Below are 6,772 nucleotides of genomic sequence, written 5' to 3' on the forward strand. Positions count from 1 at the left end.
AGCAAACATAACCCACTGTTTTACCACAGCTTGAAGACGCGTGAATACTTTGTTTGATTTACGGTCACGGCACGGAGAGTTGAGAGTTGTTCCAGGATTGCGTAACGCTCTTCAGTTAATTTGTTACGCTTGGATTGTTGGATGGAGTATGGTACAAAGCGTAGGGGTTGCAAATACAATATTAAATATATCACCGTAGTAATACTTCCTGCCGCAATGTAAATACAAAACATACAGCATGTCTCTTCCCCAATTTCCAGGGAAAACTGCCTGATGCTAAGCAGCGAATAAAAACAAGCATTCTTCCATACACCAAACACCAAACAATACACACAATACCGCAGCAAAGATAAATCTTCCATTCGGAGTGCCCAACCAAAACATCCCAAGCGTGAATCATATCGACGGGGGGTTTTTTTCTCCTTCTTGCATAAATGCCAAAAGGTCACACATTCAGTGACGGCTGTACGGAACGTTGGTGCGTTGAAAAACGATCCGTTTGAACGGAAACGCAAACGAAACCATAAAAGGACAAGGAAAGTGTTCCGCCCGCTGTCCGCAAATCCAGTACGATGGGGGTGGGGTGAGAGTGCGGGCCCGAATATCTGTGATGTTCTGTTCCCAATCGGAATGCGAATGCTGATGTGATCGATCAGAAGCTATTTTCCTTTTAACTTGGCTTATTTTTTGTTGTTGCACCTTCAAACCATGGATTAGTGTTTCTGGGATTTCTAAGATAAAAAAAAACCTGCTCACCTCACCTTCCCATCTTCTCGTAGATATTCGTTTACTTTTTGCTGCTCGGAGGAACATTTTTACCCTTAAAAAGGAATGAAGAATTAGCTGTTGGTGATATGTAGGAGAGTGAAATGCTAGATAGAATCTAATCGGAGTAAAAAAATATCTATCTCCTCCCACTTGGCAAGTGACTGACGGAAGGAAACCATCCCAGATTTTAGCGTTCACATCCTTAAGAAACCCTTCAAACAGGGACGAAAATATGCCTCCGGCTCGCTGTCATTGATGCTTCGGCATGAAATTACGTTTCGCTCCGTCTCCACAACATGGACGGCGATGGGGGGAAAAAACCTTCACTGTCGATTATCCACGACCCGCCCGCCGACAGAGCATACCGAAGATGTATGTGTAGCTTGATGTGTACACTTTGTTCGTTTGTCTTGGCATTCGGAGTGGAAAACGAAAGCGCCAAAGGAAAGCATGTACCGGAGGTGAAATGAAAACTCCTTAATCGAATCGGAATAAAAATAAATTCCTTCACAGATCATTTTCATGCCAAAGCCAATATTCTTCCCCGGGACTGGTGGGGGTATTTTTTGCCTTCAGCCTTGGAAGTACTACTACTAACGGGGATTGATTCGCAGAAGGGCTGAAAATAGGCAGACACTTCGTCGACCATATCCGTTCGCTTATGTTTTGTGATGCGTCTTTTTTTTTTTTTTTGAGGGAAACTTATCGAAAGGAAGCGAAAGACTTGTCTCGTAGTCGAGAATCGAAGTGATCTAGTATTTTTTTTTCGACTGCCGTATTCAAGTACGGAAGAAAATAGAAGTGCTGCCCGTAGCCATTTCCCTATCGGGGTGGAAATCTTCTAGCGATTTTGGATAAGTTTTGTTGTGACATTGTGTGTTCGATTTTTCTCTGAATATTCATTTTTTTCCCGGGACAGGCGGACCAGTACAAACTAGTACGATGGGGAAAGTGTCCCTAGCTTAGCATAAGCTAGAAGAAAACAAAGTATAAGGGGAAGAGAGAGAGACAAAAAATAAATAAACGAACATCTTCACAAGCCCATCAAACCCACTTACGGAATGCTGTCATTATTCCGTTCGCCACCAACGGGAAAGTTTCAGCTGTGTTATGCAATATGTGTGTGTGTGTGTGTGTACGATAAAATGTTTACTCCGTACAGTGTTTTGTACCGTGTTTTCCGCCGATACGATGTACAGCACAAGCACACACTTGCTCGCAAAATTGATACCTTGCCATCAACAATTCATGCGCCAGCGTCAGAACGAAACGCGACACGGAACCCGGAACACAATCGGCACAGTACGCACACGAATGTTGGAAGTGTGCGACTAGAGCCTAGCCCCGTGCGGAAGTAGTGGTTGTTGGTCGTTGGGTTAACTGTAGCTGTAGAATGGAAATAAATAATAAATCACTGCAAATCGATCAGTAAAGAAGCGCGCCCCCGTCGAGCGGGGTCCCGTTTGTATTGTGTTAATTTTCATCTCATCAAACTTCAAGAAGGATGTATTCGATTAACATTTATCTGGCGAGTGATATATTGCAGCTATTTTTTTTTTTCGTCTAGTGCGTGATCTTGAATTGATCATCCCAGGACGTTGTAAAAAAAACAGTCTTAGGATTGATTGTTTACCAAAGGTCGATAAATTTGACCATTAATCATTATTAATGTGATGCAGCATTTGAACCGCGTAGTAAATATATATAACTATATGTATAATTTAATATTTATATTAACACGTTCAACATCGCGTCACCCTAATTTGGGTAATACTCTACGGAAATTGCCTTAAATTGCATTGATTTTGATCCGGCGTTTGAGGTGTATACTATACTTGCGAGTATTCAATTTTTCAATCTTTTTTTCAAAATTAAGTTTAACGATTAGGCCGAATTATCTGTTTCATATAGTATTCATGCGAGTAAAAACATTTTTATCTGATTCCCCTTTATGTCGACTCGCCATCATGCGACGTGACGGCATCAAGTGATGTATGTCTCCCATCGTGACCCCAACTTATCGTTGACCTGTTATCATCGAATTCAATTTTTTTATTTTTTAAATGTGTTTTTTTTATCCTAAACTCCCTCAATTGACTTCAAGAGAGTTTGATCTCTATGTACACCTTCTATGTCGACTTATGTCGACTTTCTTAGTGAACCATCTGGATTATGCTAATCGTGGTTTTTTTTGTAATAAAAAGTAATACTCAAATTGTTTCTAATATTTGTACAATGTTTATTCATTCAATCAGATGATTTACTTCATAACATGACGTTAGCGTGTGATTACAAGAGTTACAATAGATCGGATTTGGAGTTTCCTAATCGCGATCGTTGGTAGCTTATGTACGAGGCAGTGTGGGAAATATATGTTAAATGGAAGCATTTACCCTGAGGAAAATTACAAAACCTTCGTAGTGAAAATATTATGTTTCATAAATCACTGATTATACGGCATAACCGTAAATTATATTCAAATGTAACAATTTCAAACTGTGATTATTCCATGTAGAAGGAACTGAAAAAAATGTGCCATGTTTATTGATTTCGTTGTTATATATAATATATACGATGACCAAAGACTTTATATCACATTCTGCTGCATATAACAGTTACAATATCAATGATTTAAACCATCCACCATTCCTTTTTTTAATATCTTTGATTTATACACACTCCAAAAAAAATCACATACAGTTACACTTACGATGGGTTTGGACCTTTCCTATCTGCAGCTAATTGGTACCAGCTAGTTTCGGATTGGAGCAACAGTTCCCGCAGGGTGATTCTCTTTAAATGTTCCTGCACAACTGTCCATCCTTGTAGCTTTCCACCACGTCCACCACAATGTGTGTGGGTTTGTGTGCATGCGTCCTCAAATGTTCCGTTGCAAGGTTGTTTTTTTCCTCTCTTTTCAACACACCTTCCCGCTGTCATGCATGTAACCATCGCTGTCCACAAACTGGACGCATAACTAATGAAAATGTTTTCCCATTATTTCCGCCAAGTACTTTTCGCGTTAGTTTCGTAATGGTGGTAAAGGCAACTTTTTGTTTTATTTATTTTTAATGGTGCTGTGAATACTTTTTACCAGCGCTGTTGTTTAAGCTTTTGCGTCGTTTATTTTAAGTGGTGCAAAATGTTTTCGCTAAGCTAAGGTTTTAAGCATTTAAGTAGCACAACATGGTCGCCGCAAACACCCGGCCGGAGAGCGTGAGAAAAAGCTTGACTTCAATAAGGGCACACAAATTGGGCATAGAGATGGAGATTGAAGTCAAGTGTAAATATTTAACCGAGCATCGTCATCTACTGTTCGTCTCTATTTACATTCCATTTTCTTCTACAAATAACCGATTAAGTTCAACGAAAATAGTATTTGAAGGTGTACGAGCAAGCTGCCTTGAAATACAGTTTAACCTTCAGTTTCAACTTTGTAGCTTCGTATGAGTCCAGATAACGTTCAGCCCATCTCCCACACTAGCTTTCGAGGAAACAGGTTAGAAACATTGCTTGGAAACATGCATTTGCAAATCGTTGGCAAGAACGGAACAAAATCTAGTTAGAATGATGTCTCCTGCCAGACGATGTCCTGTTCTGTTAGTCAGACTGGTTGTTGCATTATTTGTAGCTGCACAGTAAGATACAGTGCAAGTGGTACACCATAATTCTGCTCACTCGTAATGTAAACAATGCTTATATCCATAGAACAAAAACTAAAATAATAAGTTCACTAGTCCATTATCTTGGGTAATTAGATAAAATATTATCACTAAGTTAAACTTACTACAAATTGTCTTGAACCAACGTAAATAAAAAAATCAATAGCAGAACCAACAACTCTTCACCATATCTCTTTTGCATGGTAACATTTTGTCTCAAAATAGAACCGAAAGACGTTCCCTGGTCGTGAGATGGTATCATGTCTGTACGGTTATTTCATACCCATAGCTTCACACCGGGCACACATCCTCACTACCACCGCAGAACGCTTCGCTCCAACAGGTCCCACATTAGCAAAGCACAGCGTGGATAGAAGATGCATTGCTGCTTTTTTGACACATACACATGACACATCACAGCCGTACAACGGTGAAAGGTCACCAGCACAGACGTAGGAAGCGGCCCGACGCCATCGCTGCCCCGTGGGGTTGGGTGTGGGCGGACGGGCGACCTAAATCGGATAAAATGTTTTACTTGTACACTCGGTCGGCATTTTGGAAACGGTTTTGGTTACGGTGTACCGTGTTATTTTAAGTGGAGCAGAGCCTTGTTGGCTTGTTTATTTGGATGCAGATTATGGTGGCCCGGGCCGGTTGAGCTTGATGACATTATATGCTGGGGGGAATTGAAGAACCGCACAGACACAAGCTGCTTATTATAGATAGCGTATCCCGTTTCATGGCACTTCCCTTGTGGGAGGGAAAGTTTGAAAAGCTATTTCTGGGTAGACAAAAAAAGCTCTTGGAATGTGTGGTCGGAATGGGTTAACGACTTAATAAAGTTTGCTTGGGAATTTTATGGGATTTTATGCGACGGGTGGAACGACCATTGGTGTGGTTATACGGCAGCGTAACAATCAATGCTCGTTAGATGGCACTAAATGCCAAAATGTGTTACAATTATGAGTATATATAATTTTATTTTTCCGTAACATTAGCAATTATGTTAAACTTTTATTTTACTTAAAATCAGTCTGGTAATTTGTAATTAATATAAAATTGAAGAAATAAGTTTACAGAGGGCCTGAAAACATGCTTTCATTTACAGAAATTCAAAGCATCACCCTGTACACTATGTCATATTGAAGTTGATCTTCCTTGAGAATAATATTTACGACATTGAGCTGTTAAATCCTTCGTACTTAATTATCACATATCTACCGTCTATGGACAAGGTCAAATCATTACCGTCCCAAACAAAATCCCGATAACCGCATCAGAACATATAATTGATTGTAGGAAAACTTTGTTACAACTTCACACCAGTACCCGTAAGGGCTCGTGTAACTCAATCAAAACGAACCTTTTGCCTAATGATTCTGGTCATCATCACGCAATTGGAATGCTTCGTTCCAAAGCCAGCCTTTCGCATCTTCACACTGACAACTTTCCGAAAAAGGTTCGGTTGCTTTGTAACTTTTTCCCCTCTGCGTGAGGTTTCCGCCCTGGTCCAGTGCTTTCCGCCAAAAATTTCACATTGTCAGGTTGGTCAACCTTATGCTATCAAAACCACAAACAGAGCTTTTTGCTGGGAGCTACATGAATCGAACGTTTCATTTTACTTTCGTTTCCGGCACTGGTCCTCTCCCTGTTGCCGATCCCATCGGGGACCAGTTTTAATGATGATGCTGAAATGAATTGTAAACTGGTTATTGACCGTGATGGGCTGGTTCGGGGATGGGTCGTTCAGAAAAAAGGGACCAATTGGTTTGTTTGACGAATAACGACAAATGAACCCAAGGGCACACCTAGCAGCAGCACAGATCTGGTTAATTTTTATGCAACGGTGAGCAAAATTTGCCCAATTTCAGCTTGAGGACACCGTTCGACTACCTGAAGGTTTAATGTGTTTAAAGAGAGCTAAGCAAGTTTGTACAGATTTAAATTAAATCAGCCAGCGTATGAAAACAACTCTCAAGGGCAAGATGAAAGGTAAAAATGAATTCAGGAAATGAAATGAGCAAAATATTTAAATTAAATAATTAAATTTTTAACACTTCTGTTAGTAGTCAAAGCCATGTAAAATGAACAAATGAATATTTAATGTTAAAATAAAATACCAGCTGCTTTACAATATAGCGAATAATGAAAAACACCAGCTTGTCATTTGTTGATGATTTTCTTGGGTTTCTTCTCCCCGTTGACACTTCATCCTTTTCGACCGACACTGATGATGGAGACGCCTAGTCGTTCAAAGTAATATGGGGACGCCTGGTCGTTTAAAGTAAATGGCGCCGCCTGGTGTTTGAAATGAGCTGTTGCGTTATTTCATTCAAAAACAT

Source organism: Anopheles marshallii, chromosome 2, assembly GCF_943734725.1.
Source record: "Anopheles marshallii chromosome 2, idAnoMarsDA_429_01, whole genome shotgun sequence".
NCBI lineage: Eukaryota > Metazoa > Arthropoda > Insecta > Diptera > Culicidae > Anopheles > Anopheles marshallii.